Genomic DNA, 19,931 nt, shown 5'->3' with positions numbered 1-19,931 from the left:
ATTGATTGATTGATTGATTGATTGATTGATTGATTGATGCAGCACAACAGTCAAATAGTGGAGTGGAGTAGGGGAACAGCAAACAGCCAATAAAGCAGCCCGCCCGCTCGCCTGCCCGCCACAATGGACCTACCTGTGTACACTAGATGGATGTGATGGAATGTACTGTCGTCCCTACATTTCAAGAAGAAGTAAGAATTGCAGTTGCAACAAAGCCTTGCTTGCCTACAAAGAGAGCAGCAATTTGGATTTGTTACTATGTTACCTAGAAGAATAACAAACTGTGCAAGGATGGAGGTTGTAGGAGCAAGGAGAAGTTGTCTGTAAAGTTGGTGGATGCCTATTTTCCATTTTGCAGTCCCTTGTCTCCCTCTTGTGGCCTCCTGGAGGCAACTAGCTGTGCAAAAAAAAGACAGCCTGGCGGCCGGCTGTTGCAGTGTTGCCCTCTCAGGCAACACTGAGTGACTGACTGAGCCTCACCGTCTTATATAAAGTTCAGACGGAACTTTGCACGTGTCATAGTGGAGCCCTCAGGATTCCAGAGCCAGCTTTCTGACATCATAATGGGGCCTCAGAGATAAAAGCCTGGGCCCAGGCAGTGTTGGTCAGTGCTGCTCAGCAGGCAGCACTGGACTGGACTGGATTACAGCTGATACAAGGTGTGAAGGAACAAGGGGTGGCTGTGGGCATGCACTTGCTGCCGCTGCCAGTGTTTATCTGCATGGCAGCAGGGCATTTGGGCGTTGCCAGGAAGGCGTTTTTATGTAGATTCCTCCTCTTTCAGCACTGCATTGTGGTGCAAGCAAAAGAAGCAAATCCTGTCTGGCTTCCTCTCCGGCCTTTATTCACCTCCCGTGTAGCTGTGAGTGTGTGAGCCTGCAGGGCCCCATGGAATTGCCTAGAAGTAGGCTGAATCGCTGCAAGGGCTGAACAGCAGTATCGGGCAGGCTCGGGCAACGCGCGGCCCGTTCGGGTTATCGCTTCTCGGCCTTTTGGCTAAGATCAAGTGTAGTATCTGTTCTTATCAGTTTAATATCTGATACGTCCCCTATCTGGGGACCATATATTAAATGGATTTTTAGAACAGGGAGATGGAAACAGAGCTTGCTCTGTCCACTCCACGCATTGACCTGGTATTGCAGTATTTCCAGGACCGGTGCACCCTTTCCTTATGTGTTGACTAAAAGCAGATTCCAAAAGTGTTTTTTGTCTTTGCTATTGTTTCTGTCTTTCTGAAGGGATCTCCCCTTTTAATCCCATTATTTCAACACCTGTTGGACAATGCATGAGTGATAATGAGCTCATTGATTAAATGCAATTAATGAATAGATTGCCACCTCTTGTTGTGTGTCGTCTGTGTTTCTGTGTTTCCGGCATTTCACATTGGAACACCTCATTCACCTTCCTTGTCTTCTCTCCGCCCTCCCTTTTAGGTAAGTTAAAGAGCTGCACCTGAGCCAGCCACTGATTGATTGATTGATTGATTGATTGATTGATTGATTGATTGATGCAGCACAACAGTCAAATAGTGGAGTGGAGTAGGGGAACAGCAAACAGCCAATAAAGCAGCCCGCCCGCTCGCCTGCCCGCCACAATGGACCTACCTGTGTACACTAGATGGATGTGATGGAATGTACTGTCGTCCCTACATTTCAAGAAGAAGTAAGAATTGCAGTTGCAACAAAGCCTTGCTTGCCTACAAAGAGAGCAGCAATTTGGATTTGTTACTATGTTACCTAGAAGAATAACAAACTGTGCAAGGATGGAGGTTGTAGGAGCAAGGAGAAGTTGTCTGTAAAGTTGGTGGATGCCTATTTTCCATTTTGCAGTCCCTTGTCTCCCTCTTGTGGCCTCCTGGAGGCAACTAGCTGTGCAAAAAAAAGACAGCCTGGCGGCCGGCTGTTGCAGTGTTGCCCTCTCAGGCAACACTGAGTGACTGACTGAGCCTCACCGTCTTATATAAAGTTCAGACGGAACTTTGCACGTGTCATAGTGGAGCCCTCAGGATTCCAGAGCCAGCTTTCTGACATCATAATGGGGCCTCAGAGATAAAAGCCTGGGCCCAGGCAGTGTTGGTCAGTGCTGCTCAGCAGGCAGCACTGGACTGGACTGGATTACAGCTGATACAAGGTGTGAAGGAACAAGGGGTGGCTGTGGGCATGCACTTGCTGCCGCTGCCAGTGTTTATCTGCATGGCAGCAGGGCATTTGGGCGTTGCCAGGAAGGCGTTTTTATGTAGATTCCTCCTCTTTCAGCACTGCATTGTGGTGCAAGCAAAAGAAGCAAATCCTGTCTGGCTTCCTCTCCGGCCTTTATTCACCTCCCGTGTAGCTGTGAGTGTGTGAGCCTGCAGGGCCCCATGGAATTGCCTAGAAGTAGGCTGAATCGCTGCAAGGGCTGAACAGCAGTATCGGGCAGGCTCGGGCAACGCGCGGCCCGTTCGGGTTATCGCTTCTCGGCCTTTTGGCTAAGATCAAGTGTAGTATCTGTTCTTATCAGTTTAATATCTGATACGTCCCCTATCTGGGGACCATATATTAAATGGATTTTTAGAACAGGGAGATGGAAATAGAGCTTGCTCTGTCCACTCCACGCATTGACCTGGTATTGCAGTATTTCCAGGACCGGTGCACCCTTTCCTTATGTGTTGACTAAAAGCAGATTCCAAAAGTGTTTTTTGTCTTTGCTATTGTTTCTGTCTTTCTGAAGGGATCTCCCCTTTTAATCCCATTATTTCAACACCTGTTGGACAATGCATGAGTGATAATGAGCTCATTGATTAAATGCAATTAATGAATAGATTGCCACCTCTTGTTGTGTGTCGTCTGTGTTTCTGTGTTTCCGGCATTTCACATTGGAACACCTCATTCACCTTCCTTGTCTTCTCTCCGCCCTCCCTTTTAGGTAAGTTAAAGAGCTGCACCTGAGCCAGCCACTGATTGATTGATTGATTGATTGATTGATTGATTGATTGATTGATGCAGCACAACAGTCAAATAGTGGAGTGGAGTAGGGGAACAGCAAACAGCCAATAAAGCAGCCCGCCCGCTCGCCTGCCCGCCACAATGGACCTACCTGTGTACACTAGATGGATGTGATGGAATGTACTGTCGTCCCTACATTTCAAGAAGAAGTAAGAATTGCAGTTGCAACAAAGCCTTGCTTGCCTACAAAGAGAGCAGCAATTTGGATTTGTTACTATGTTACCTAGAAGAATAACAAACTGTGCAAGGATGGAGGTTGTAGGAGCAAGGAGAAGTTGTCTGTAAAGTTGGTGGATGCCTATTATCCATTTTGCAGTCCCTTGTCTCCCTCTTGTGGCCTCCTGGAGGCAACTAGCTGTGCAAAAAAAAGACAGCCTGGCGGCCGGCTGTTGCAGTGTTGCCCTCTCAGGCAACACTGAGTGACTGACTGAGCCTCACCGTCTTATATAAAGTTCAGACGGAACTTTGCACGTGTCATAGTGGAGCCCTCAGGATTCCAGAGCCAGCTTTCTGACATCATAATGGGGCCTCAGAGATAAAAGCCTGGGCCCAGGCAGTGTTGGTCAGTGCTGCTCAGCAGGCAGCACTGGACTGGACTGGATTACAGCTGATACAAGGTGTGAAGGAACAAGGGGTGGCTGTGGGCATGCACTTGCTGCCGCTGCCAGTGTTTATCTGCATGGCAGCAGGGCATTTGGGCGTTGCCAGGAAGGCGTTTTTATGTAGATTCCTCCTCTTTCAGCACTGCATTGTGGTGCAAGCAAAAGAAGCAAATCCTGTCTGGCTTCCTCTCCGGCCTTTATTCACCTCCCGTGTAGCTGTGAGTGTGTGAGCCTGCAGGGCCCCATGGAATTGCCTAGAAGTAGGCTGAATCGCTGCAAGGGCTGAACAGCAGTATCGGGCAGGCTCGGGCAACGCGCGGCCCGTTCGGGTTATCGCTTCTCGGCCTTTTGGCTAAGATCAAGTGTAGTATCTGTTCTTATCAGTTTAATATCTGATACGTCCCCTATCTGGGGACCATATATTAAATGGATTTTTAGAACAGGGAGATGGAAATAGAGCTTGCTCTGTCCACTCCACGCATTGACCTGGTATTGCAGTATTTCCAGGACCGGTGCACCCTTTCCTTATGTGTTGACTAAAAGCAGATTCCAAAAGTGTTTTTTGTCTTTGCTATTGTTTCTGTCTTTCTGAAGGGATCTCCCCTTTTAATCCCATTATTTCAACACCTGTTGGACAATGCATGAGTGATAATGAGCTCATTGATTAAATGCAATTAATGAATAGATTGCCACCTCTTGTTGTGTGTCGTCTGTGTTTCTGTGTTTCCGGCATTTCACATTGGAACACCTCATTCACCTTCCTTGTCTTCTCTCCGCCCTCCCTTTTAGGTAAGTTAAAGAGCTGCACCTGAGCCAGCCACTGATTGATTGATTGATTGATTGATTGATTGATTGATTGATTGATTGATTGATTGATGCAGCACAACAGTCAAATAGTGGAGTGGAGTAGGGGAACAGCAAACAGCCAATAAAGCAGCCCGCCCGCTCGCCTGCCCGCCACAATGGACCTACCTGTGTACACTAGATGGATGTGATGGAATGTACTGTCGTCCCTACATTTCAAGAAGAAGTAAGAATTGCAGTTGCAACAAAGCCTTGCTTGCCTACAAAGAGAGCAGCAATTTGGATTTGTTACTATGTTACCTAGAAGAATAACAAACTGTGCAAGGATGGAGGTTGTAGGAGCAAGGAGAAGTTGTCTGTAAAGTTGGTGGATGCCTATTTTCCATTTTGCAGTCCCTTGTCTCCCTCTTGTGGCCTCCTGGAGGCAACTAGCTGTGCAAAAAAAAGACAGCCTGGCGGCCGGCTGTTGCAGTGTTGCCCTCTCAGGCAACACTGAGTGACTGACTGAGCCTCACCGTCTTATATAAAGTTCAGACGGAACTTTGCACGTGTCATAGTGGAGCCCTCAGGATTCCAGAGCCAGCTTTCTGACATCATAATGGGGCCTCAGAGATAAAAGCCTGGGCCCAGGCAGTGTTGGTCAGTGCTGCTCAGCAGGCAGCACTGGACTGGACTGTATTACAGCTGATACAAGGTGTGAAGGAACAAGGGGTGGCTGTGGGCATGCACTTGCTGCCGCTGCCAGTGTTTATCTGCATGGCAGCAGGGCATTTGGGCGTTGCCAGGAAGGCGTTTTTATGTAGATTCCTCCTCTTTCAGCACTGCATTGTGGTGCAAGCAAAAGAAGCAAATCCTGTCTGGCTTCCTCTCCGGCCTTTATTCACCTCCCGTGTAGCTGTGAGTGTGTGAGCCTGCAGGGCCCCATGGAATTGCCTAGAAGTAGGCTGAATCGCTGCAAGGGCTGAACAGCAGTATCGGGCAGGCTCGGGCAACGCGCGGCCCGTTCGGGTTATCGCTTCTCGGCCTTTTGGCTAAGATCAAGTGTAGTATCTGTTCTTATCAGTTTAATATCTGATACGTCCCCTATCTGGGGACCATATATTAAATGGATTTTTAGAACAGGGAGATGGAAATAGAGCTTGCTCTGTCCACTCCACGCATTGACCTGGTATTGCAGTATTTCCAGGACCGGTGCACCCTTTCCTTATGTGTTGACTAAAAGCAGATTCCAAAAGTGTTTTTTGTCTTTGCTATTGTTTCTGTCTTTCTGAAGGGATCTCCCCTTTTAATCCCATTATTTCAACACCTGTTGGACAATGCATGAGTGATAATGAGCTCATTGATTAAATGCAATTAATGAATAGATTGCCACCTCTTGTTGTGTGTCGTCTGTGTTTCTGTGTTTCCGGCATTTCACATTGGAACACCTCATTCACCTTCCTTGTCTTCTCTCCGCCCTCCCTTTTAGGTAAGTTAAAGAGCTGCACCTGAGCCAGCCACTGATTGATTGATTGATTGATTGATTGATTGATTGATTGATTGATGCAGCACAACAGTCAAATAGTGGAGTGGAGTAGGGGAACAGCAAACAGCCAATAAAGCAGCCCGCCCGCTCGCCTGCCCGCCACAATGGACCTACCTGTGTACACTAGATGGATGTGATGGAATGTACTGTCGTCCCTACATTTCAAGAAGAAGTAAGAATTGCAGTTGCAACAAAGCCTTGCTTGCCTACAAAGAGAGCAGCAATTTGGATTTGTTACTATGTTACCTAGAAGAATAACAAACTGTGCAAGGATGGAGGTTGTAGGAGCAAGGAGAAGTTGTCTGTAAAGTTGGTGGATGCCTATTTTCCATTTTGCAGTCCCTTGTCTCCCTCTTGTGGCCTCCTGGAGGCAACTAGCTGTGCAAAAAAAAGACAGCCTGGCGGCCGGCTGTTGCAGTGTTGCCCTCTCAGGCAACACTGAGTGACTGACTGAGCCTCACCGTCTTATATAAAGTTCAGACGGAACTTTGCACGTGTCATAGTGGAGCCCTCAGGATTCCAGAGCCAGCTTTCTGACATCATAATGGGGCCTCAGAGATAAAAGCCTGGGCCCAGGCAGTGTTGGTCAGTGCTGCTCAGCAGGCAGCACTGGACTGGACTGGATTACAGCTGATACAAGGTGTGAAGGAACAAGGGGTGGCTGTGGGCATGCACTTGCTGCCGCTGCCAGTGTTTATCTGCATGGCAGCAGGGCATTTGGGCGTTGCCAGGAAGGCGTTTTTATGTAGATTCCTCCTCTTTCAGCACTGCATTGTGGTGCAAGCAAAAGAAGCAAATCCTGTCTGGCTTCCTCTCCGGCCTTTATTCACCTCCCGTGTAGCTGTGAGTGTGTGAGCCTGCAGGGCCCCATGGAATTGCCTAGAAGTAGGCTGAATCGCTGCAAGGGCTGAACAGCAGTATCGGGCAGGCTCGGGCAACGCGCGGCCCGTTCGGGTTATCGCTTCTCGGCCTTTTGGCTAAGATCAAGTGTAGTATCTGTTCTTATCAGTTTAATATCTGATACGTCCCCTATCTGGGGACCATATATTAAATGGATTTTTAGAACAGGGAGATGGAAATAGAGCTTGCTCTGTCCACTCCACGCATTGACCTGGTATTGCAGTATTTCCAGGACCGGTGCACCCTTTCCTTATGTGTTGACTAAAAGCAGATTCCAAAAGTGTTTTTTGTCTTTGCTATTGTTTCTGTCTTTCTGAAGGGATCTCCCCTTTTAATCCCATTATTTCAACACCTGTTGGACAATGCATGAGTGATAATGAGCTCATTGATTAAATGCAATTAATGAATAGATTGCCACCTCTTGTTGTGTGTCGTCTGTGTTTCTGTGTTTCCGGCATTTCACATTGGAACACCTCATTCACCTTCCTTGTCTTCTCTCCGCCCTCCCTTTTAGGTAAGTTAAAGAGCTGCACCTGAGCCAGCCACTGATTGATTGATTGATTGATTGATTGATTGATTGATTGATTGATTGATTGATTGATGCAGCACAACAGTCAAATAGTGGAGTGGAGTAGGGGAACAGCAAACAGCCAATAAAGCAGCCCGCCCGCTCGCCTGCCCGCCACAATGGACCTACCTGTGTACACTAGATGGATGTGATGGAATGTACTGTCGTCCCTACATTTCAAGAAGAAGTAAGAATTGCAGTTGCAACAAAGCCTTGCTTGCCTACAAAGAGAGCAGCAATTTGGATTTGTTACTATGTTACCTAGAAGAATAACAAACTGTGCAAGGATGGAGGTTGTAGGAGCAAGGAGAAGTTGTCTGTAAAGTTGGTGGATGCCTATTTTCCATTTTGCAGTCCCTTGTCTCCCTCTTGTGGCCTCCTGGAGGCAACTAGCTGTGCAAAAAAAAGACAGCCTGGCGGCCGGCTGTTGCAGTGTTGCCCTCTCAGGCAACACTGAGTGACTGACTGAGCCTCACCGTCTTATATAAAGTTCAGACGGAACTTTGCACGTGTCATAGTGGAGCCCTCAGGATTCCAGAGCCAGCTTTCTGACATCATAATGGGGCCTCAGAGATAAAAGCCTGGGCCCAGGCAGTGTTGGTCAGTGCTGCTCAGCAGGCAGCACTGGACTGGACTGGATTACAGCTGATACAAGGTGTGAAGGAACAAGGGGTGGCTGTGGGCATGCACTTGCTGCCGCTGCCAGTGTTTATCTGCATGGCAGCAGGGCATTTGGGCGTTGCCAGGAAGGCGTTTTTATGTAGATTCCTCCTCTTTCAGCACTGCATTGTGGTGCAAGCAAAAGAAGCAAATCCTGTCTGGCTTCCTCTCCGGCCTTTATTCACCTCCCGTGTAGCTGTGAGTGTGTGAGCCTGCAGGGCCCCATGGAATTGCCTAGAAGTAGGCTGAATCGCTGCAAGGGCTGAACAGCAGTATCGGGCAGGCTCGGGCAACGCGCGGCCCGTTCGGGTTATCGCTTCTCGGCCTTTTGGCTAAGATCAAGTGTAGTATCTGTTCTTATCAGTTTAATATCTGATACGTCCCCTATCTGGGGACCATATATTAAATGGATTTTTAGAACAGGGAGATGGAAATAGAGCTTGCTCTGTCCACTCCACGCATTGACCTGGTATTGCAGTATTTCCAGGACCGGTGCACCCTTTCCTTATGTGTTGACTAAAAGCAGATTCCAAAAGTGTTTTTTGTCTTTGCTATTGTTTCTGTCTTTCTGAAGGGATCTCCCCTTTTAATCCCATTATTTCAACACCTGTTGGACAATGCATGAGTGATAATGAGCTCATTGATTAAATGCAATTAATGAATAGATTGCCACCTCTTGTTGTGTGTCGTCTGTGTTTCTGTGTTTCCGGCATTTCACATTGGAACACCTCATTCACCTTCCTTGTCTTCTCTCCGCCCTCCCTTTTAGGTAAGTTAAAGAGCTGCACCTGAGCCAGCCACTGATTGATTGATTGATTGATTGATTGATTGATTGATTGATTGATTGATTGATTGATTGATGCAGCACAACAGTCAAATAGTGGAGTGGAGTAGGGGAACAGCAAACAGCCAATAAAGCAGCCCGCCCGCTCGCCTGCCCGCCACAATGGACCTACCTGTGTACACTAGATGGATGTGATGGAATGTACTGTCGTCCCTACATTTCAAGAAGAAGTAAGAATTGCAGTTGCAACAAAGCCTTGCTTGCCTACAAAGAGAGCAGCAATTTGGATTTGTTACTATGTTACCTAGAAGAATAACAAACTGTGCAAGGATGGAGGTTGTAGGAGCAAGGAGAAGTTGTCTGTAAAGTTGGTGGATGCCTATTTTCCATTTTGCAGTCCCTTGTCTCCCTCTTGTGGCCTCCTGGAGGCAACTAGCTGTGCAAAAAAAAGACAGCCTGGCGGCCGGCTGTTGCAGTGTTGCCCTCTCAGGCAACACTGAGTGACTGACTGAGCCTCACCGTCTTATATAAAGTTCAGACGGAACTTTGCACGTGTCATAGTGGAGCCCTCAGGATTCCAGAGCCAGCTTTCTGACATCATAATGGGGCCTCAGAGATAAAAGCCTGGGCCCAGGCAGTGTTGGTCAGTGCTGCTCAGCAGGCAGCACTGGACTGGACTGGATTACAGCTGATACAAGGTGTGAAGGAACAAGGGGTGGCTGTGGGCATGCACTTGCTGCCGCTGCCAGTGTTTATCTGCATGGCAGCAGGGCATTTGGGCGTTGCCAGGAAGGCGTTTTTATGTAGATTCCTCCTCTTTCAGCACTGCATTGTGGTGCAAGCAAAAGAAGCAAATCCTGTCTGGCTTCCTCTCCGGCCTTTATTCACCTCCCGTGTAGCTGTGAGTGTGTGAGCCTGCAGGGCCCCATGGAATTGCCTAGAAGTAGGCTGAATCGCTGCAAGGGCTGAACAGCAGTATCGGGCAGGCTCGGGCAACGCGCGGCCCGTTCGGGTTATCGCTTCTCGGCCTTTTGGCTAAGATCAAGTGTAGTATCTGTTCTTATCAGTTTAATATCTGATACGTCCCCTATCTGGGGACCATATATTAAATGGATTTTTAGAACAGGGAGATGGAAATAGAGCTTGCTCTGTCCACTCCACGCATTGACCTGGTATTGCAGTATTTCCAGGACCGGTGCACCCTTTCCTTATGTGTTGACTAAAAGCAGATTCCAAAAGTGTTTTTTGTCTTTGCTATTGTTTCTGTCTTTCTGAAGGGATCTCCCCTTTTAATCCCATTATTTCAACACCTGTTGGACAATGCATGAGTGATAATGAGCTCATTGATTAAATGCAATTAATGAATAGATTGCCACCTCTTGTTGTGTGTCGTCTGTGTTTCTGTGTTTCCGGCATTTCACATTGGAACACCTCATTCACCTTCCTTGTCTTCTCTCCGCCCTCCCTTTTAGGTAAGTTAAAGAGCTGCACCTGAGCCAGCCACTGATTGATTGATTGATTGATTGATTGATTGATTGATTGATGCAGCACAACAGTCAAATAGTGGAGTGGAGTAGGGGAACAGCAAACAGCCAATAAAGCAGCCCGCCCGCTCGCCTGCCCGCCACAATGGACCTACCTGTGTACACTAGATGGATGTGATGGAATGTACTGTCGTCCCTACATTTCAAGAAGAAGTAAGAATTGCAGTTGCAACAAAGCCTTGCTTGCCTACAAAGAGAGCAGCAATTTGGATTTGTTACTATGTTACCTAGAAGAATAACAAACTGTGCAAGGATGGAGGTTGTAGGAGCAAGGAGAAGTTGTCTGTAAAGTTGGTGGATGCCTATTTTCCATTTTGCAGTCCCTTGTCTCCCTCTTGTGGCCTCCTGGAGGCAACTAGCTGTGCAAAAAAAAGACAGCCTGGCGGCCGGCTGTTGCAGTGTTGCCCTCTCAGGCAACACTGAGTGACTGACTGAGCCTCACCGTCTTATATAAAGTTCAGACGGAACTTTGCACGTGTCATAGTGGAGCCCTCAGGATTCCAGAGCCAGCTTTCTGACATCATAATGGGGCCTCAGAGATAAAAGCCTGGGCCCAGGCAGTGTTGGTCAGTGCTGCTCAGCAGGCAGCACTGGACTGGACTGGATTACAGCTGATACAAGGTGTGAAGGAACAAGGGGTGGCTGTGGGCATGCACTTGCTGCCGCTGCCAGTGTTTATCTGCATGGCAGCAGGGCATTTGGGCGTTGCCAGGAAGGCGTTTTTATGTAGATTCCTCCTCTTTCAGCACTGCATTGTGGTGCAAGCAAAAGAAGCAAATCCTGTCTGGCTTCCTCTCCGGCCTTTATTCACCTCCCGTGTAGCTGTGAGTGTGTGAGCCTGCAGGGCCCCATGGAATTGCCTAGAAGTAGGCTGAATCGCTGCAAGGGCTGAACAGCAGTATCGGGCAGGCTCGGGCAACGCGCGGCCCGTTCGGGTTATCGCTTCTCGGCCTTTTGGCTAAGATCAAGTGTAGTATCTGTTCTTATCAGTTTAATATCTGATACTTCCCCTATCTGGGGACCATATATTAAATGGATTTTTAGAACAGGGAGATGGAAATAGAGCTTGCTCTGTCCACTCCACGCATTGACCTGGTATTGCAGTATTTCCAGGACCGGTGCACCCTTTCCTTATGTGTTGACTAAAAGCAGATTCCAAAAGTGTTTTTTGTCTTTGCTATTGTTTCTGTCTTTCTGAAGGGATCTCCCCTTTTAATCCCATTATTTCAACACCTGTTGGACAATGCATGAGTGATAATGAGCTCATTGATTAAATGCAATTAATGAATAGATTGCCACCTCTTGTTGTGTGTCGTCTGTGTTTCTGTGTTTCCGGCATTTCACATTGGAACACCTCATTCACCTTCCTTGTCTTCTCTCCGCCCTCCCTTTTAGGTAAGTTAAAGAGCTGCACCTGAGCCAGCCACTGATTGATTGATTGATTGATTGATTGATTGATTGATTGATTGATTGATTGATTGATTGATTGATGCAGCACAACAGTCAAATAGTGGAGTGGAGTAGGGGAACAGCAAACAGCCAATAAAGCAGCCCGCCCGCTCGCCTGCCCGCCACAATGGACCTACCTGTGTACACTAGATGGATGTGATGGAATGTACTGTCGTCCCTACATTTCAAGAAGAAGTAAGAATTGCAGTTGCAACAAAGCCTTGCTTGCCTACAAAGAGAGCAGCAATTTGGATTTGTTACTATGTTACCTAGAAGAATAACAAACTGTGCAAGGATGGAGGTTGTAGGAGCAAGGAGAAGTTGTCTGTAAAGTTGGTGGATGCCTATTTTCCATTTTGCAGTCCCTTGTCTCCCTCTTGTGGCCTCCTGGAGGCAACTAGCTGTGCAAAAAAAAGACAGCCTGGCGGCCGGCTGTTGCAGTGTTGCCCTCTCAGGCAACACTGAGTGACTGACTGAGCCTCACCGTCTTATATAAAGTTCAGACGGAACTTTGCACGTGTCATAGTGGAGCCCTCAGGATTCCAGAGCCAGCTTTCTGACATCATAATGGGGCCTCAGAGATAAAAGCCTGGGCCCAGGCAGTGTTGGTCAGTGCTGCTCAGCAGGCAGCACTGGACTGGACTGGATTACAGCTGATACAAGGTGTGAAGGAACAAGGGGTGGCTGTGGGCATGCACTTGCTGCCGCTGCCAGTGTTTATCTGCATGGCAGCAGGGCATTTGGGCGTTGCCAGGAAGGCGTTTTTATGTAGATTCCTCCTCTTTCAGCACTGCATTGTGGTGCAAGCAAAAGAAGCAAATCCTGTCTGGCTTCCTCTCCGGCCTTTATTCACCTCCCGTGTAGCTGTGAGTGTGTGAGCCTGCAGGGCCCCATGGAATTGCCTAGAAGTAGGCTGAATCGCTGCAAGGGCTGAACAGCAGTATCGGGCAGGCTCGGGCAACGCGCGGCCCGTTCGGGTTATCGCTTCTCGGCCTTTTGGCTAAGATCAAGTGTAGTATCTGTTCTTATCAGTTTAATATCTGATACGTCCCCTATCTGGGGACCATATATTAAATGGATTTTTAGAACAGGGAGATGGAAATAGAGCTTGCTCTGTCCACTCCACGCATTGACCTGGTATTGCAGTATTTCCAGGAGCGGTGCACCCTTTCCTTATGTGTTGACTAAAAGCAGATTCCAAAAGTGTTTTTTTGTCTTTGCTATTGTTTCTGTCTTTCTGAAGGGATCTCCCCTTTTAATCCCATTATTTCAACACCTGTTGGACAATGCATGAGTGATAATGAGCTCATTGATTAAATGCAATTAATGAATAGATTGCCACCTCTTGTTGTGTGTCGTCTGTGTTTCTGTGTTTCCGGCATTTCACATTGGAACACCTCATTCACCTTCCTTGTCTTCTCTCCGCCCTCCCTTTTAGGTAAGTTAAAGAGCTGCACCTGAGCCAGCCACTGATTGATTGATTGATTGATTGATTGATTGATTGATTGATTGATTGATTGATGCAGCACAACAGTCAAATAGTGGAGTGGAGTAGGGGAACAGCAAACAGCCAATAAAGCAGCCCGCCCGCTCGCCTGCCCAACACAATGGACCTACCTGTGTACACTAGATGGATGTGATGGAATGTACTGTCGTCCCTACATTTCAAGAAGAAGTAAGAATTGCAGTTGCAACAAAGCCTTGCTTGCCTACAAAGAGAGCAGCAATTTGGATTTGTTACTATGTTACCTAGAAGAATAACAAACTGTGCAAGGATGGAGGTTGTAGGAGCAAGGAGAAGTTGTCTGTAAAGTTGGTGGATGCCTATTTTCCATTTTGCAGTCCCTTGTCTCCCTCTTGTGGCCTCCTGGAGGCAACTAGCTGTGCAAAAAAAAGACAGCCTGGCGGCCGGCTGTTGCAGTGTTGCCCTCTCAGGCAACACTGAGTGACTGACTGAGCCTCACCGTCTTATATAAAGTTCAGACGGAACTTTGCACGTGTCATAGTGGAGCCCTCAGGATTCCAGAGCCAGCTTTCTGACATCATAATGGGGGCCTCAGAGATAAAAGCCTGGGCCCAGGCAGTGTTGGTCAGTGCTGCTCAGCAGGCAGCACTGGACTGGACTGGATTACAGCTGATACAAGGTGTGAAGGAACAAGGGGTGGCTGTGGGCATGCACTTGCTGCCGCTGCCAGTGTTTATCTGCATGGCAGCAGGGCATTTGGGCGTTGCCAGGAAGGCGTTTTTATGTAGATTCCTCCTCTTTCAGCACTGCATTGTGGTGCAAGCAAAAGAAGCAAATCCTGTCTGGCTTCCTCTCCGGCCTTTATTCACCTCCCGTGTAGCTGTGAGTGTGTGAGCCTGCAGGGCCCCATGGAATTGCCTAGAAGTAGGCTGAATCGCTGCAAGGGCTGAACAGCAGTATCGGGCAGGCTCGGGCAACGCGCGGCCCGTTCGGGTTATCGCTTCTCGGCCTTTTGGCTAAGATCAAGTGTAGTATCTGTTCTTATCAGTTTAATATCTGATACGTCCCCTATCTGGGGACCATATATTAAATGGATTTTTAGAACAGGGAGATGGAAATAGAGCTTGCTCTGTCCACTCCACGCATTGACCTGGTATTGCAGTATTTCCAGGAGCGGTGCACCCTTTCCTTATGTGTTGACTAAAAGCAGATTCCAAAAGTGTTTTTTTGTCTTTGCTATTGTTTCTGTCTTTCTGAAGGGATCTCCCCTTTTAATCCCATTATTTCAACACCTGTTGGACAATGCATGAGTGATAATGAGCTCATTGATTAAATGCAATTAATGAATAGATTGCCACCTCTTGTTGTGTGTGGTCTGTGTTTCTGTGTTTCCGGCATTTCACATTGGAACACCTCATTCACCTTCCTTGTCTTCTCTCCGCCCTCCCTTTTAGGTAAGTTAAAGAGCTGCACCTGAGCCAGCCACTGATTGATTGATTGATTGATTGATTGATTGATTGATTGATTGATTGATGCAGCACAACAGTCAAATAGTGGAGTGGAGTAGGGGAACAGCAAACAGCCAATAAAGCAGCCCGCCCGCTCGCCTGCCCGCCACAATGGACCTACCTGTGTACACTAGATGGATGTGATGGAATGTACTGTCGTCCCTACATTTCAAGAAGAAGTAAGAATTGCAGTTGCAACAAAGCCTTGCTTGCCTACAAAGAGAGCAGCAATTTGGATTTGTTACTATGTTACCTAGAAGAATAACAAACTGTGCAAGGATGGAGGTTGTAGGAGCAAGGAGAAGTTGTCTGTAAAGTTGGTGGATGCCTATTTTCCATTTTGCAGTCCCTTGTCTCCCTCTTGTGGCCTCCTGGAGGCAACTAGCTGTGCAAAAAAAAGACAGCCTGGCGGCCGGCTGTTGCAGTGTTGCCCTCTCAGGCAACACTGAGTGACTGACTGAGCCTCACCGTCTTATATAAAGTTCAGACGGAACTTTGCACGTGTCATAGTGGAGCCCTCAGGATTCCAGAGCCAGCTTTCTGACATCATAATGGGGCCTCAGAGATAAAAGCCTGGGCCCAGGCAGTGTTGGTCAGTGCTGCTCAGCAGGCAGCACTGGACTGGACTGGATTACAGCTGATACAAGGTGTGAAGGAACAAGGGGTGGCTGTGGGCATGCACTTGCTGCCGCTGCCAGTGTTTATCTGCATGGCAGCAGGGCATTTGGGCGTTGCCAGGAAGGCGTTTTTATGTAGATTCCTCCTCTTTCAGCACTGCATTGTGGTGCAAGCAAAAGAAGCAAATCCTGTCTGGCTTCCTCTCCGGCCTTTATTCACCTCCCGTGTAGCTGTGAGTGTGTGAGCCTGCAGGGCCCCATGGAATTGCCTAGAAGTAGGCTGAATCGCTGCAAGGGCTGAACAGCAGTATCGGGCAGGCTCGGGCAACGCGCGGCCCGTTCGGGTTATCGCTTCTCGGCCTTTTGGCTAAGATCAAGTGTAGTATCTGTTCTTATCAGTTTAATATCTGATACGTCCCCTATCTGGGGACCATATATTAAATGGATTTTTAGAACAGGGAGATGGAAATAGAGCTTGCTCTGTCCACTCCACGCATTGACCTGGTATTGCAGTATTTCCAGGAGCGGTGCACCCTTTCCTTATGTGTTGACTAAAAGCAGATTCCAAAAGTGTTTTTTTGTCTTTGCTATTGTTTCTGTCTTTCTGAAGGGATCTCCCCTTTTAATCCCATTATTTCAACACCTGTTGGACAATGCATGAGTGATAATGAGCTCATTGATTAAATGCAATTAATGAATAGATTGCCACCTCTTGTTGTGTGTCGTCTGTGTTTCTGTGTTTCCGGCATTTCACATTGGAACACCTCATTCACCTTCCTTGTCTTCTCTCCGCCCTCCCTTTTAGGTAAGTTAAAGAGCTGCACCTGAGCCAGCCACTGATTGATTGATTGATTGATTGATTGATTGATTGATTGATTGATTGATTGATGCAGCACAACAGTCAAATAGTGGAGTGGAGTAGGGGAACAGCAAACAGCCAATAAAGCAGCCCGCCCGCTCGCCTGCCCGCCACAATGGACCTACCTGTGTACACTAGATGGATGTGATGGAATGTACTGTCGTCCCTACATTTCAAGAAGAAGTAAGAATTGCAGTTGCAACAAAGCCTTGCTTGCCTACAAAGAGAGCAGCAATTTGGATTTGTTACTATGTTACCTAGAAGAATAACAAACTGTGCAAGGATGGAGGTTGTAGGAGCAAGGAGAAGTTGTCTGTAAAGTTGGTGGATGCCTATTTTCCATTTTGCAGTCCCTTGTCTCCCTCTTGTGGCCTCCTGGAGGCAACTAGCTGTGCAAAAAAAAGACAGCCTGGCGGCCGGCTGTTGCAGTGTTGCCCTCTCAGGCAACACTGAGTGACTGACTGAGCCTCACCGTCTTATATAAAGTTCAGACGGAACTTTGCACGTGTCATAGTGGAGCCCTCAGGATTCCAGAGCCAGCTTTCTGACATCATAATGGGGCCTCAGAGATAAAAGCCTGGGCCCAGGCAGTGTTGGTCAGTGCTGCTCAGCAGGCAGCACTGGACTGGACTGGATTACAGCTGATACAAGGTGTGAAGGAACAAGGGGTGGCTGTGGGCATGCACTTGCTGCCGCTGCCAGTGTTTATCTGCATGGCAGCAGGGCATTTGGGCGTTGCCAGGAAGGCGTTTTTATGTAGATTCCTCCTCTTTCAGCACTGCATTGTGGTGCAAGCAAAAGAAGCAAATCCTGTCTGGCTTCCTCTCCGGCCTTTATTCACCTCCCGTGTAGCTGTGAGTGTGTGAGCCTGCAGGGCCCCATGGAATTGCCTAGAAGTAGGCTGAATCGCTGCAAGGGCTGAACAGCAGTATCGGGCAGGCTCGGGCAACGCGCGGCCCGTTCGGGTTATCGCTTCTCGGCCTTTTGGCTAAGATCAAGTGTAGTATCTGTTCTTATCAGTTTAATATCTGATACGTCCCCTATCTGGGGACCATATATTAAATGGATTTTTAGAACAGGGAGATGGAAATAGAGCTTGCTCTGTCCACTCCACGCATTGACCTGGTATTGCAGTATTTCCAGGAGCGGTGCACCCTTTCCTTATGTGTTGACTAAAAGCAGATTCCAAAAGTGTTTTTTTGTCTTTGCTATTGTTTCTGTCTTTCTGAAGGGATCTCCCCTTTTAATCCCATTATTTCAACACCTGTTGGACAATGCATGAGTGATAATGAGCTCATTGATTAAATGCAATTAATGAATAGATTGCCACCTCTTGTTGTGTGTCGTCTGTGTTTCTGTGTTTCCGGCATTTCACATTGGAACACCTCATTCACCTTCCTTGTCTTCTCTCCGCCCTCCCTTTTAGGTAAGTTAAAGAGCTGCACCTGAGCCAGCCACTGATTGATTGATTGATTGATTGATTGATTGATTGATTGATGCAGCACAACAGTCAAATAGTGGAGTGGAGTAGGGGAATAGCAAACAGCCAATAAAGCAGCCCGCCCGCTCGCCTGCCCGCCACAATGGACCTACCTGTGTACACTAGATGGATGTGATGGAATGTACTGTCGTCCCTACATTTCAAGAAGAAGTAAGAATTGCAGTTGCAACAAAGCCTTGCTTGCCTACAAAGAGAGCAGCAATTTGGATTTGTTACTATGTTACCTAGAAGAATAACAAACTGTGCAAGGATGGAGGTTGTAGGAGCAAGGAGAAGTTGTCTGTAAAGTTGGTGGATGCCTATTTTCCATTTTGCAGTCCCTTGTCTCCCTCTTGTGGCCTCCTGGAGGCAACTAGCTGTGCAAAAAAAAGACAGCCTGGCGGCCGGCTGTTGCAGTGTTGCCCTCTCAGGCAACACTGAGTGACTGACTGAGCCTCACCGTCTTATATAAAGTTCAGACGGAACTTTGCACGTGTCATAGTGGAGCCCTCAGGATTCCAGAGCCAGCTTTCTGACATCATAATGGGGCCTCAGAGATAAAAGCCTGGGCCCAGGCAGTGTTGGTCAGTGCTGCTCAGCAGGCAGCACTGGACTGGACTGGATTACAGCTGATACAAGGTGTGAAGGAACAAGGGGTGGCTGTGGGCATGCACTTGCTGCCGCTGCCAGTGTTTATCTGCATGGCAGCAGGGCATTTGGGCGTTGCCAGGAAGGCGTTTTTATGTAGATTCCTCCTCTTTCAGCACTGCATTGTGGTGCAAGCAAAAGAAGCAAATCCTGTCTGGCTTCCTCTCCGGCCTTTATTCACCTCCCGTGTAGCTGTGAGTGTGTGAGCCTGCAGGGCCCCATGGAATTGCCTAGAAGTAGGCTGAATCGCTGCAAGGGCTGAACAGCAGTATCGGGCAGGCTCGGGCAACGCGCGGCCCGTTCGGGTTATCGCTTCTCGGCCTTTTGGCTAAGATCAAGTGTAGTATCTGTTCTTATCAGTTTAATATCTGATACGTCCCCTATCTGGGGACCATATATTAAATGGATTTTTAGAACAGGGAGATGGAAATAGAGCTTGCTCTGTCCACTCCACGCATTGACCTGGTATTGCAGTATTTCCAGGACCGGTGCACCCTTTCCTTATGTGTTGACTAAAAGCAGATTCCAAAAGTGTTTTTTGTCTTTGCTATTGTTTCTGTCTTTCTGAAGGGATCTCCCCTTTTAATCCCATTATTTCAACACCTGTTGGACAATGCATGAGTGATAATGAGCTCATTGATTAAATGCAATTAATGAATAGATTGCCACCTCTTGTTGTGTGTCGTCTGTGTTTCTGTGTTTCCGGCATTTCACATTGGAACACCTCATTCACCTTCCTTGTCTTCTCTCCGCCCTCCCTTTTAGGTAAGTTAAAGAGCTGCACCTGAGCCAGCCACTGATTGATTGATTGATTGATTGATTGATTGATTGATTGATTGATTGATTGATTGATTGATGCAGCACAACAGTCAAATAGTGGAGTGGAGTAGGGGAACAGCAAACAGCCAATAAAGCAGCCCGCCCGCTCGCCTGCCCGCCACAATGGACCTACCTGTGTACACTAGATGGATGTGATGGAATGTACTGTCGTCCCTACATTTCAAGAAGAAGTAAGAATTGCAGTTGCAACAAAGCCTTGCTTGCCTACAAAGAGAGCAGCAATTTGGATTTGTTACTATGTTACCTAGAAGAATAACAAACTGTGCAAGGATGGAGGTTGTAGGAGCAAGGAGAAGTTGTCTGTAAAGTTGGTGGATGCCTATTTTCCATTTTGCAGTCCCTTGTCTCCCTCTTGTGGCCTCCTGGAGGCAACTAGCTGTGCAAAAAAAAGACAGCCTGGCGGCCGGCTGTTGCAGTGTTGCCCTCTCAGGCAACACTGAGTGACTGACTGAGCCTCACCGTCTTATATAAAGTTCAGACGGAACTTTGCACGTGTCATAGTGGAGCCCTCAGGATTCCAGAGCCAGCTTTCTGACATCATAATGGGGCCTCAGAGATAAAAGCCTGGGCCCAGGCAGTGTTGGTCAGTGCTGCTCAGCAGGCAGCACTGGACTGGACTGGATTACAGCTGATACAAGGTGTGAAGGAACAAGGGGTGGCTGTGGGCATGCACTTGCTGCCGCTGCCAGTGTTT

At 47.8% G+C, this 19,931-nt stretch overlaps 13 non-coding genes across 13 annotated transcripts; all 13 read left to right on the top strand.

The window, feature by feature from the left end:
• The first annotated feature begins 976 nt into the window (after positions 1-976).
• LOC142728850 (U2 spliceosomal RNA) lies at positions 977-1,167 on the top strand. The gene has a single exon (XR_012877808.1). It is a non-coding gene; the product is annotated as a U2 spliceosomal RNA (small nuclear RNA).
• A 1,280-nt stretch (positions 1,168-2,447) lies between these two features.
• LOC142728849 (U2 spliceosomal RNA) lies at positions 2,448-2,638 on the top strand. Its single transcript, XR_012877807.1, has one exon. It is a non-coding gene; the product is annotated as a U2 spliceosomal RNA (small nuclear RNA).
• Positions 2,639-3,918: 1,280 nt separating this feature from the next.
• LOC142728847 (U2 spliceosomal RNA) lies at positions 3,919-4,109 on the top strand. The gene has a single exon (XR_012877806.1). It is a non-coding gene; the product is annotated as a U2 spliceosomal RNA (small nuclear RNA).
• A 1,292-nt stretch (positions 4,110-5,401) lies between these two features.
• LOC142728846 (U2 spliceosomal RNA) lies at positions 5,402-5,592 on the top strand. The gene has a single exon (XR_012877805.1). It is a non-coding gene; the product is annotated as a U2 spliceosomal RNA (small nuclear RNA).
• A 1,280-nt stretch (positions 5,593-6,872) lies between these two features.
• On the top strand, positions 6,873-7,063 carry LOC142728845 (U2 spliceosomal RNA). Its single transcript, XR_012877804.1, has one exon. It is a non-coding gene; the product is annotated as a U2 spliceosomal RNA (small nuclear RNA).
• Positions 7,064-8,355: 1,292 nt separating this feature from the next.
• Positions 8,356-8,546, top strand: LOC142728843 (U2 spliceosomal RNA). The gene has a single exon (XR_012877802.1). It is a non-coding gene; the product is annotated as a U2 spliceosomal RNA (small nuclear RNA).
• Positions 8,547-9,842: 1,296 nt separating this feature from the next.
• Positions 9,843-10,033, top strand: LOC142728842 (U2 spliceosomal RNA). The gene has a single exon (XR_012877801.1). It is a non-coding gene; the product is annotated as a U2 spliceosomal RNA (small nuclear RNA).
• A 1,276-nt stretch (positions 10,034-11,309) lies between these two features.
• LOC142728852 (U2 spliceosomal RNA) lies at positions 11,310-11,500 on the top strand. Its single transcript, XR_012877810.1, has one exon. It is a non-coding gene; the product is annotated as a U2 spliceosomal RNA (small nuclear RNA).
• A 1,300-nt stretch (positions 11,501-12,800) lies between these two features.
• LOC142728888 (U2 spliceosomal RNA) lies at positions 12,801-12,991 on the top strand. Its single transcript, XR_012877842.1, has one exon. It is a non-coding gene; the product is annotated as a U2 spliceosomal RNA (small nuclear RNA).
• A 1,290-nt stretch (positions 12,992-14,281) lies between these two features.
• On the top strand, positions 14,282-14,472 carry LOC142728876 (U2 spliceosomal RNA). Its single transcript, XR_012877831.1, has one exon. It is a non-coding gene; the product is annotated as a U2 spliceosomal RNA (small nuclear RNA).
• A 1,285-nt stretch (positions 14,473-15,757) lies between these two features.
• On the top strand, positions 15,758-15,948 carry LOC142728864 (U2 spliceosomal RNA). The gene has a single exon (XR_012877820.1). It is a non-coding gene; the product is annotated as a U2 spliceosomal RNA (small nuclear RNA).
• Positions 15,949-17,237: 1,289 nt separating this feature from the next.
• On the top strand, positions 17,238-17,428 carry LOC142728789 (U2 spliceosomal RNA). The gene has a single exon (XR_012877753.1). It is a non-coding gene; the product is annotated as a U2 spliceosomal RNA (small nuclear RNA).
• A 1,277-nt stretch (positions 17,429-18,705) lies between these two features.
• LOC142728841 (U2 spliceosomal RNA) lies at positions 18,706-18,896 on the top strand. The gene has a single exon (XR_012877800.1). It is a non-coding gene; the product is annotated as a U2 spliceosomal RNA (small nuclear RNA).
• Positions 18,897-19,931: the final 1,035 nt, after the last annotated feature.

The sequence above is a fragment of the Rhinoderma darwinii genome, unplaced genomic scaffold (genome assembly GCF_050947455.1).
Source record: "Rhinoderma darwinii isolate aRhiDar2 unplaced genomic scaffold, aRhiDar2.hap1 Scaffold_691, whole genome shotgun sequence".
Lineage (NCBI taxonomy): Eukaryota > Metazoa > Chordata > Amphibia > Anura > Rhinodermatidae > Rhinoderma > Rhinoderma darwinii.
This window is presented reverse-complemented; position numbering and strand designations above follow the sequence as displayed.